Source organism: Megascapheus bottae, chromosome 9 (assembly GCF_031878675.1).
Source record: "Megascapheus bottae isolate mThoBot1 chromosome 9, mThoBot2.hap1, whole genome shotgun sequence".
Lineage (NCBI taxonomy): Eukaryota > Metazoa > Chordata > Mammalia > Rodentia > Geomyidae > Megascapheus > Megascapheus bottae.
Genome location: NC_143517.1, coordinates 54993960 through 55006274, shown reverse-complemented (window position 1 = coordinate 55006274; position 12315 = coordinate 54993960). Strand labels below are relative to the sequence as shown.

At 39.1% G+C, this 12315-nt stretch overlaps 1 pseudogene; it reads right to left on the bottom strand.

Annotated features, from left to right (window-relative positions):
• Positions 1-2717: 2717 nt before the first annotated feature.
• Positions 2718-6481, bottom strand: LOC150059194 (DNA repair and recombination protein RAD54B-like; annotated as a pseudogene).
• Between the last annotated feature and the right edge of the window lie 5834 nt (positions 6482-12315).

The following is a 12315-nucleotide window of genomic DNA, read 5'->3' as shown; positions in this document are numbered from 1 at the left end:
AATTTTGTACATTCTTATACTCCCTAATTCAATGAGGAGTCTGTATTTGCCTAAGATAATGCAGATGAAAATGTTCCCATCTGGACTGTTTATGATAGCAAGGTCCTGGAAGCACCTGAAATGCCCAAGAAAAGAACTGGCCACTATATATATGTAATGGGTAGTTATGCCCATGTAAAAATACATGAACTCTACACCTTTTATTTTAAATCTCAAGAGACACAGTGGAACATGATGATAAATTTAGAAATGATAGCAATAAGTCAAGTTACTTGATGTCTTTCCTTAAAGTGAGGTCTACATTTAGAATGTAGTGGCCAGGCACCAATAGGCTTTTCTGCTTGAAGAATCCGCTACTACAGCAGGGCTGGAACAATTAAGACAATGTACATTGGACAGACTGGTGGGTTAGGCTGGATGAACGGTCTCAGTGGCTCTTCTGCATCCCCAGTTACTGTCCAGTGATCTCTTCATGCAGCATCATCACTTTGGCTTTCTCTTAGGTGTTCTAGCACATGGTCCCCTGGAAAAGCATTATAACCTCTAGCCTATTGTCTCTCAGGCATCGATAACACTTTAAACAAGGACATTTATTTTTATATGGATTTACTTGTCCCCAGCACCTGCACTTGTGCTATTTGGCACCTAGAGGATATCCTTGAAGTGACAGATTTATCAATGGATAATGAAAATTCTGCTTCTAGAATGAAATAGTACCCAGTATATCTCTGTCCTTCCATTTGAGTTAACTTGCTAGCCTCTTTAAGACTCATGGATGAAAGTGCTTGTATAAGACTGTAAGACCATCACTGGATGCCAAGGGGAGGGGTAGCAAAACTTTCTTTTTTTCCATATATTTTTTATTGTAATTAATAGAAGGGTTAGATTATATTCACCAGATAAAAGGTGCATTACTTCATAAACATTGATACCCTTTTTCATGTCATGGTCCCCATTCCCCCCCTTTCCCCTGCTCATCTTGATTTCCCCCCTTCCCTATCCAATTTCAAATAACCAATTAAGCACATATAATATATATCAGATAAAAAGGTGAAATATTGTAACAATATGAGATAACCAAAGGACAGCAAAAGAGATGAGAGATAACATAGTACATTAAGGACAACAATCACTCATTATATGGCTTTTGTTTCCTTATCCTGGAGGTCCTTTGATTTAGCGTCCTACTAGATGGCTTTACGTCTCTAGATTTTGTTCTATTGTAAATCTCTGCTAGGAGAGCCCAAGATTTCTACTGATTATGACAAATGAGGGAAACCATTGAGCCTATGTTCCTTTGAGTCTGGCTTACTTCATTTAATATGGTTGTTTCTAAGTCTTTCTATTTCCTTACAAATGGGGCAATGCCATTCTTTTTGACAGCAGCATAAAATCACATTGTGTATAAATACCACATCTTGTTGATCCACTCATCAACTAAGGGGCATCTAGTTTGGTTCCATATCTTTGCTATTATAAATAGTGCTGCAATGAACATCGTTGTGCTAGTGGATTTAGTATATCCTTGTTTCTGGATGATTGGGTAAATGCCAAGTAGTGGAATTGCTGGGTCATAGGGGAGCTCTATGTTTAGTCTTTTGAGGAACTGCCATACTGTTTTCCATAGTGGTTGAATGAGTTTGCACTCCCACCAACAGTGTAGTAGTTATCCCTCCTAGCCATATCCCCACCAGCATCTGTTCTTATTAGATTTCTTGATCCTGGCCATTCTAACTGGAGTGAGGTGGAATCTTAGAGTTGTTTTGATTTGCATTTCTTTTATGGCCAGGAATGTCCAGCATTTCTTCATGTGTCTATAGGCCATTCTTATTTCTTCTTCAGAGAAGACTCTCTTTAAGTCTTTGGCCCATCTTTTAATGGGATGTTTGTTTCTTTGGAGATTAGTTTTGGAGTGATTTTTGAGCTGTTGATATATTTTAGATATGAGGCCTTTGTCTGCTGTATGGTTAGTGAAAATCTTCTCCTACTCTGTGGGCTTTCTATTTAGATTGCTAGCTGTGTCTTTTACTATACAGAAGCTCTGCAGTTTAATGCAGTCCCACTTATCCAGCCTTTCTCTGATTTGTTGTGCTTTTGGGTCCTTATGAAGAACGTTTCAACCTGTGCCAAGGAGACCTAGTGTATCCTATTCCTTCTTGTAGAGTTTTCAGTGTGTCTGCTTTTAACTCCAGGTCTTTGATTCATTTGGAGTTAACCCTTGTGCAGGGTGACAAAGAAGGGTCCAACTTTAGTTTTCCACAGGTGCTTGACCAGTTCTGCCATCATCACTTGTTGAAGTGGCTATCTTTCTTACATTCTATTTTTTTGGCACCCTTATCAAAGATTAGTTGGCCATAGGTCTGTGGGTTAATATCTGGGTCCTCAGTTCTTTTTTTTTTTTGACTCTCACAAGCACTTTATGAAGCCGACAGTATTACATTTCCATTTCACAAAAAATGAGGCACATAGAGGTTAAATAACTTGCCTAAGCTGCACAGCTATAAATGTCAGACTCAGTAATGAAGCACGGGCATGTCAGTTCTATTTTCTATATTCACAATGGTATAACATATTACTTCTGTTTTTACTCCTCAAAACTTTTAAAACAAAAGCTGCAGAAAATTATACATGGATTTGAAGAGTCAGAATCCTTCCATGATTGAATTAATGACATCTAACACTACTAGTTCTTTGGTTGTCAACCATCAAAATACAAGTCATATATAGACACATAAGACAAAGATTCCAGAAAGTGAACACTGACCAGTTAGAGTTATTCTTTTCTCACAAGATAAGCTAATGAGGGCTGTAGTTGTCTTAATGGCAGCGTTTTTCAAACAATGACTGACCCTCATCACAAATTAGAAGATCAAACTTGATATTCTTAATTTGATCCAGGGAACGAAGTAACATTTCATAACTGATAAGAACAGAATAAAATGTGGCTTTGATGAACTCTTCAACTTTGTGATTCTGATCAACAGTAAATATTTTGATCCTTTCACTTCCTAACCATTTTTGAAATTCTTTCCTCCAATTATTCACCAAGCTGCCAGGTGTGACAATATGTGTTCTTTATTACTGGCTTGCTTCCATAAGGCCCTTGACACTGGAGAGTCCAGATGAGTGAAATACACTGCAACGTTTCCCCTAAACCCATTTTATCAGCAAGAATAGCTCCATATCTGCCATCCGTTCTGTTAGAAATAATTGTACTTTCCTTAATCATAATAGTCATGTTTCATGTCTCTCATTCCCATTACACATTCATAAAGGAATATGATTCCTTCTTTCTGATGTTGTCGAAGGAAATGCACAAGGTGAGGATCTACCAGCACATACACGAGAGGGTTACAATTCTTATTGAACATCCACTGATGATTCTTATCTGGTCGTGGCATTACTAGTGAATTTGGTGTATTTGGATCATGGCGTGGTTTGCAACTTTGGAAATCATACCCTCTATTTTCCTTTGAATTTGGTTCACAAACACTTTTGAATGGCTTAGGAAAGTACTTTCTAGCAGTCTGAGAACTTGAAATAGCAGGACTTCTTCCACCAAGCTGGAAACACCTTCCACTGATGAAGTCATCTGAAGAGATTATAATTTCTATTTCTTTTCCACCAATCGTAAGTGCTTGGCCTTCTTCTATATTTTCAAGCTCTCTGAATTTATATCCAATGCCTCTTCCAATGTCTTTGTCTTCCAAATCTTTCAATGAATATGACCTTCCTTTAACAATGAGAATAGCATCACCTTCCCACTTTTTGTGTTTTTTCTTTGAAGCGTTACACCAAACAACACTGAAATATTTTACTAGGTTATCAGGTTCCTCTTGTCCCTTCTATGTTACTTCTTTAGGAACTGAAAGAACTGTATGATGTGGATCTAAAGTCATTGCAGATGCTTCAAAACAATCTGTACCATTAGGATCATCTCCATGATTAACTTCACCGGTGCTTTCTTCAGTGAGCGAAAGATTTGAACTGCACACTCCAGGATCATTTTGTGACTAGAGATGTGTATTATTTACTGCACTTCACGAGAAGCTGACAAACTGCGTGCCCAGCGACGAAGCCCCCCACGTAGACAACAACCCCTGCCTCCTGGGTCCTCAGTTCTATTCCATTGGTCCTCAGGCCTGTTCTTGTGCCAGTACCAAGCTGTTTTGGTCACTATAGCTCTGTAATAGAGCCTAGAGTTTGGTATTGATATTCCTCCTGCACTGTTTTTCTGCTGAGAATTGTTTTTTTGCTATATGGAGTCTTTTATTATTCCATATGAAATTTTGGATTGCTTCTTTTTTTCTTTAAAGAATGAGATTGGGATATTGATGGATATCTTGCACTGAATTTGTAGATAGCCCTTGGCAAGATTGCCATTTCCACTTCCAATCCAGGGGCATGGGAGGGTTTTTTCATTTCCTCAGTTCTGCTTCAATTTCCTTTTTCAGGGTTTTAAAGTTTTCATCAAAAAGATCCTTTACATTCTTAGTTAAGTTAATTCCTAGGCATTTTATTTTCTTTGAGGCTATTGCAAAAGGAGTTGCTTTCCCTGATTGTTGCCTTGTTCCTCTCACTGTTGGCATAGAGGAAGGCAGTTGATTTTTTGAGGGTTAATTTTATACCCTGATACCTTGCCAAAGTTTCAAACCAGCTCAAGCAACTTGACAGTGGAGTCTATAGGGTTCGTTAAATACAGAATCATGTCATCTGCAAAGAGGGAAAGTTTCACTTCCTCTTTCCCTATTTAGATCCCCTTTATGCTTGCTTCTTGCTTTATTGCTCTGGCTAGGAATTCCAATACTATGTTAAAGAGGAGTGGAGAGAGTGGGCATCCTTGTCTCATTCCTGATTTTAGAGGAAATGTGTTTATCTTTTTGCCATTAAGTATAATGCTAGCTGTGGGTTTGTCATACACAGCCTTTATTATATTGAGGAATGTTCCATGGATTCCTAGTTTCTCCAGAGCTTTTAGCATGAAGGGGTGTTGGATCTTGTCAACTGCTTTTCTTCATCTATTGAGACAATCATGTGATTCTTGTCCTTGCTCCTGTTGATGTGTTGAATTATATTAATTGACTTGTATATGTTTAACTAGCTTTGCATCCCTGTGATGAATCCTGTTTGCTCATAGTGTATAATTTTTTGATGAGTTGTTGAAGATGGTTGGCCAGTAGAAGTTTTGCATCAATATTCATCAAAGAAATGGGTCTATAGTTCTCTTTCTTTGATGAATCTCTGTCTGGTTTGGGGATGAGGGTTATCGTGGCTTCATAGAATGAGTTTGGTAAAGACCTTTGTTTTCAATTTTGTTGAAGAGCTTGAGGAGTATTGGTGTGAGCTCTGCTTTGAAGACCTTATAGAATTCAGCTGTGACTCCATCTTGGGTGGAAGTTCTCTTATTGCCATTTCTATTTCAGTGTTTGAAATAGGCCTGTTTAGTTGGGTTAGTTCTTCTTGGTTCAGTGTGGGTATGTTAATATTGGCTAGAAATTCATCTATTTCTTCTAGATTCTCAATTTTGTTGGCATCAAGGTTTGAAAAGTATTCCCTCATGATGCTTTGGATCTTGGTAATTTCTGTTGTGATATTACCATTCTCACCTGTGATTTTGTTTATTTGGGTGTGCTCCCTTCTTTTTTTGGTAAGATTTGTTAAGAGTCTGTCAATTTTGTTAATTTTTTCAAAGAACCAACTCCTTGTTTTGTTAATTCTTTACATAGTTTTGTTGGACTCCGATTCATCTCATTCTGCTTTGATTTTAATAATTTGCTTCCTTCTACTGGGATTGGGGTTGGTTTGTTACCTTTTTCCAGGAGCTTAAGATGACACATTAAATTGTGGGTTTGCGATTTTTCCAGATTTTTAATGTAAGCACCCAGAGCTATAAATTTTCCTCTGAGCACTGCCTTTGCTGTGTCCCAAAGGAGCTGGTGTTTTGTGTGCTCCTTTTGTTAAATTTCATAAACTGTTGGGTTTCTGTTCTGACCTCCTCGATGAGAGAGCTCCATTTCTATAAAGGAGATCTTCTTGGTTGCATTTAGGTAATATTCAGTTACTCAATTTTTGTGGGTAAAGTCCCCAGTGTCAACATCCTCTAAACTCACATATCTCACCAATTTGGGTTCCTATTCTAAAGCATCTTTTCTTTTGTGGAGACGGGATAAGTGATTTTTAGGCTATTTCAAAACTACCTGTGGAAATTCTGACGTATATGGAAGCTGCCATTAGAAGGGTTTATTTCAGCATTTGTTGTGAGGTAGCTTTCAGAGCTCTGAGGGCAGAGGGACTCTTTCAGAATGTGAGTGACAAGCTGGCTTGGCGTCGTCCTATAATGTGGACCACACGGGGTTTCAGCTGACACAGAGATATGAAGGAAGCTGGTAATGGGAGACACACCAGTGTGGTCCTGGGTCTCATTTACAGGGGATTCAGAACCCTGGTCTCCTCTGAGCCATGCTGTAATTTCTCTGTCCATCTTACTTGGAAGTGATTTGGGAGAGAGTGTTTGTTTAGATTTTCTTAATCTGTGCTAACCTAGGATGGTTCTTTCTTCTTTCTACCAGTCCTCTCTCTTAGCTTAGTTGAATTTTTTTCTTTAAATTTCAGGATGTAGATAGATTCATGGCAAGAAAAGAAATCCCAGAGACTAAACAAAGGAAGAGTAATGGGGCTCAATTCAGCTTAGAGGGGCTGTGTGAATTCCCTGGGATTGTGAACTTTTGCTTTCTAATTTTCTATCCAGATTTGAGTTGAAACCATGGACATTCCTGGAACATGTCCCGCCCAATTCCCTCTTTTCCAGACTAGCGTCTCAAAGCCTACAGAGATGGCACAAATTATGTGGGGGGACCTGAGAGCTAGAGTGGAAGCAGGGTCCTTGCCTTTTATTTTTTTAAACTACTGTTTCACAGCTAATCTTGCTCCAAAAGGAGCCTTCTCTTAAAAAATACACTAGTTCTTTTCAGAAGCCTTAGGAAAAACCAAGGAAAGATTATTTGCCAACAGACTATTAACCCCAGATGTATTTCTTTAAATATATTCTTTTCATCTTCCCCTCTATTTCCTTCTGATTTATGGTAACAATTGCCTTTTTGTTATAGTAAAGCATCTGTCTCTGGTATGTTTTAAGTATAGTTTCTGTTGAGGAATTTGGAAGATTGGGTTAGTAAATCGAAGATGGAAAGTAGAGATCAGGTTTAGGGAACTTTAGTGGCTTTGAACATTAGTAGAGAGACAGAAGCTTGGAAGATGGGCTCCGGAGGCTCGTGTCTGTAATCCTAGCTACTCAGGAGGCTGAGACCTGAGGATCACAGTTTGGCAGTTTGAAGCCAGCCCAGGCAGGAAAGTCCATGAGACTCTGATCTCCAAAAAAACTACTCAGAAAAAGAAAAAGAAACTACTCAGAAGTGATGGTGTTGCTCAAAAATAAAGTCCAGGGTCTGATCCCAAACTCAGGGTTCACACCCCAGGACCAGAAAGAAAAAATCTTGGAGACCTTGAACTTCAAGACCAAAAGAATATAGACTGAGTATTCACAGCAAAGGGTTAGACAGAAGACTCCTCAGCCTTGGGAAGGCTAAGTTTAGAAGATATTGGTCAGGCACTGATAGGCTTTTCTGCTTGAAGAACCCACTACTGCAACAGAGTTGGAACAATTAAGACAATGTACATTGGACAGATTGGTAGATTAGGCCGGATGGGCTATCTCAGTGGCTCTTTGGCTGCATCCTGGGTGTTTGTACAGTGACCTCTTCATGCAGCATCATCAGTTTTGGCTTTTTCCTAGGTATTCTATCACATGGAGGAACCTCTTCTTTTACTGTAGCTGGTGCTGGCCATGTGTGATCTTGTGTCTGCAATCCCATTGGCCTCCATAGGAGCCCAGATTAAAGGAGGAAAGGAGGAAGCAATTCTTGGAGAGAACAGGAGGAATGGATGTTACCACTCACAATAACATTCTAGGGCTATGGAGGCAGACACAGGGCTCTCTAGCCTCACAATGCACACAATAGGTATTCAGGTATGTTGGTGATGGTGTATTTAGTTGGTCTGAAGTTGAGGAAGTTCCCTCTTATATGAACCCAGGTAGTTCACTTCCCTGTGGGGAATGGTGATATTCACATCTGTAATGAGATAAAACATTCTTCTCTGTGGATCCCTGATTCAGAGATGCTATAGTCAGATGCTGTATTTATCAGATTTCTTCTTCACAGTGTTTTCTTGTGTGATTTGTTTCTAAGGATGAGATGAATTCTGCCAGATTCAGCCTTTTCATCTGCACCATCATCTCTGCAGAGGACCTGAGTAGAAGGACGCTTGCTGGTTATTTCTTTAAACAGGTGTGACACTTCTAAGATCCTCTTTTTTCCTACTTCAACCTTCTAGATGCAAGCTTAGCACCATGATTTCATAAATGAAGGAATAAGAAAATACATGGAACCAATAGGATGCAGCCTAGGGTTTGTTTGATGTATCCTTAATATCTTTTTGAATCTATGAATGCCAGGTGAGATGGAAATGTGAAGGTCATGGAGACAGGACCATCCTAAAGTCTCTCTCTCTCTCTGAATGTTATGTAAATATCAGTTTATGTCATATCATATCAATTGATATCACTCTTTATGGGGATTCAGCACGTTGGCAAAGTTTCTGATGCATGGTAACTGTGTGGTTGGTCTCTCAATGCAATGTATATAAATGAGTGACTGAAGAAATACTTCATGACAAAACACTATGGAAATATGTGGGGTAGGGTGCAACTTATTCATACTACTAATATTGACCTGCATTTATTGAGTCATTTTATGAGTTAGCATGCTGGGTATATCAATATATCATCTTCATTTTTGAAAGATCTCAATATGTGGTTAGTATTGTTCCTACTGCGCAGGTATTAAGAAATTATGTGCCACTGAGATCTTGTGGCTATTTCTTATGTAGCAAATGCTAGATCCCATATTATCCTAAGTCACAGAGGGAGGAGTTTATCATGTTAAGATATGAACCCAGATATACCCCAAATCAAAGTTTTATTCGTCCTTGTGACATGCTTCAAGGCATGTGTGGGAGCCCTGACCTGAGTGAGAAGTCCCTAAGGGAAAATAAATAACAAGAGGCATATTTTATAGAATATTCTCATGCTGCTTTATTGAATGTTTACCCAAAGCCAAAGCAATAGCGTTAACAACTCCATTTTACAGATGAAGCTTAGAGATATTAAGTCAATTTTGCTTTCTTCATACAATCATAAGGTGACACAGACAGAATTACTATAAAGCTTTCTGTTTCCAAAGACAACACACACTTCTGTTGTACTTCTACTGACATTGCAGTTTATCTCCTAAGAAGGTGACATCTGCTGAATTCATTTGTTTGGAATATATAAATGGTGTATGTGTGTGTGTGTGTGTGTGTGTGTGTGTGTGTGTGTGTGTGTGTGTTTGGAGGAGCTGCTTTGTGTTTCTTCATGTCTGTCTGACTGATTTGTCCACAAGGCAAAGATCCAGTTACACAGACATAGTGTACTCAAAGAACACTGCTGTGTTCTGAGATCTCTACCAAGGGAGAAAGGAGTGTTCCTTTTTCTTTTTAATTGAACCACTACAGTCATACTTTTATCAATGGATATCATTGTTCAAGTCTCAAAAGTCCCCCCCCCCAATTCCCTGGGTGACATTTTCTCTTTTTCTTTGCAAAATAGGGAAGCACGTTGAATCTTTCAAAAGGAATTTTTTCCAGTAGCATTACCAAGCCTGCTTCCCACCAGGCTGCCTTGTGTTGAGACCATTGTCAAAATATGGCAACCTGCCACTGGTCAGAATGGGACTTGTCACAGACTCCAGAGTCTATTGTGGAAATTTTTCATGTAGTGTATCCCAAAGCAGTATGATTTATTTTCTTCTCCTCACTAGGCAGTCACAGCTCTTCCTCGATTCAGAGAACAACAGTTTCCAGAGAACAACAATTTCCAGAGTTGCATGACCACAGAGCTAGGGGGTGGGGTGGTCCCATGGGAGCGTGCCTCAGTGGCTTCTATAATCTGAGGGCATTAGTGGAGACAGGCACATTTGAAAATCTGTCCATAATTCCAGGTCATGGTGGGATACAGTCAATAGCATTCGGAACTAATATTGGAATAGAACTTCAATTCTTTCATTTAATGTGTATGTGAACCTTTTCATGTTAACTGATTTCTGGACATCTTTGACTACTCATTTAAATCAAATATTAGGCTGGATGTGGTAATACACATGTAAAATCCCAGCTACTAAGGAGGCAGAGGTAGAGGGAACATGGTCCAAGACTAGCCTGGACAAAACAGCACAAGACTAAATCTACAAACAGCCAAAACTGTACTTAAGAAGTACAGTGTTTGTCTAGCAAGCAGGAGATCCTAGTTCAAACCAAAGTATTGCCTAAGCAAATATACAAACAAATAGTTGGAATTTTTAGCTGCCAATTCTAGATGATAGTGGAAATTTGTCTTAAGAAAGGAATAGTCTTCTGACTTATGTAACCTTAACCATCATCTATATCACCTTTATAATAACAGTTAAAAATGTAAAAGAAAAAGAATGGTATTTGTTACCCAACACTGTAGCTTCAGTTATGTCTGGCCTCGGAGTTTGCTAATTTCAGATATGGCTGGTTTTAGGGCTTCATTATGTTCCAACTTGGCACTGTATTTCTCCATTGCTCTGCTTTGTATACCTACTTCTCCTTGTTTCATGGAAGATAAAGGTTTTTCCTCTGTGGTGATAAGGTGGACTGCAGCTTTTCAAATTTCTCAGATCTCATAGATTCAGAAATGATAAGTCAGTGCTTCATTTTTGCTAGGCAGGCACTCTGCCATTTGGACCAGTGAATTTTGTTTTCCCCACAGCCTCTGTACATGTACTGATTTTCCCCCCAAAATGACTTTGAAGATGTCCTCCTCTCTCTCTGTGCACACATTATGTATTTTCTATAGAAATGAAGTCTTTCCTTCTGGAAATCTGAGTTGGGCGATTATTGGATTTAACCAATGGAATGTGACAGAAATGACATCACACCATATGTAGGAAAAGCCCTTAAGAGATGTGATGGTTTCTGTTTTCATTTGGTCAGAATCCACTTCTAAGATATAAAGCAATATAGACTATCATCTTGGAGCAGGAAGAGACACACATAGCCTACAAGAAAAAAAAGGCCATGAAATTCAATAAAAGAGACAGAAAACAATTGAAGCCTCTCATCCGTCAGTCAGCCCAACTGAGGCCCAAAGTCTTGAGCAGAGCATTTGGGAATGAGGGAACCCTGAGCCAAATGTTTTATGTCAGTCTGTTTTGAAGTGGATTGTCATATAGGAAAAGATGGTGCAAGCTCATCCCTGTCTCATCTTTTCAACCTCTGCTGCTTCCTACATTCCTCACCTGGCTTGTATTGTCACAACATTATAATGATAAAGTAATTTTTCTCTTATATTGGAAATCTTTCTGTGCAATCCACTTTAAATCCTGGAGGCCACAGTTTGTGGTATGCATTCATAAGACCTCATCCCAGCATAGTTCTAGGAAAGTGGTAATAGTGTTATTTAGGTTTTAAAAATAAGTCAATCTGAGATCCCATCATGGCTCCTCCATAGCCTCTAAGCTGCTAAGGAGCCACAGAATTATCTCTATCCATGAGTCTCAGTTTCTCTTCTATAAACAGGGATAACCATACTAATCTTACCAGGCTCTAGTAAATGCTAGAGATAAGTATGTGTTTGTGGGATGTGTCTGGCACACAGGATGAAAAAAAAAATAAGTTCCAACAAAATTCACCTTCCATGTTTCCCTAATTTAGGGTTTATCATACTTCTGGAAGCGCTGGCATTGTGGGTCAACCACAAGCAGATCTGGGAGATATGGGAGAACCTTGAACAACCACTCTTAGGAAGTTCTTTCAGAGCTTTGTTGTAGCAACAAGTCAACAGCCAGCAGCCCACTCTCAGGAAGTCCTGCACTGTATGCCTCAAGCAAGGCCTGAACAATAGGGGTCTGTGCAGACTGCCATCGCAGTGACACATGGCTTTGAAAAGCTAACTCCGAGCCGGGAAGAGACTCTTCCCATTTGTTCTCTTTGGATAGACTCCACATTTCTTAGTAATTTTCTTTTGGGAAATGTGGAGAAAAATGAAAGTTCATTTTGCTTCTCCTAAGTGATTTTTATTGCCTTTACCCATCACCTCCACCTTAATGAATCCAGAGAAATGTTCTTGCACATAACAAGTGAGTGAAAAATGAGTGTTGGCTGGAGTTCAGTGTTAAGAAATAGGAATGAAGTTTT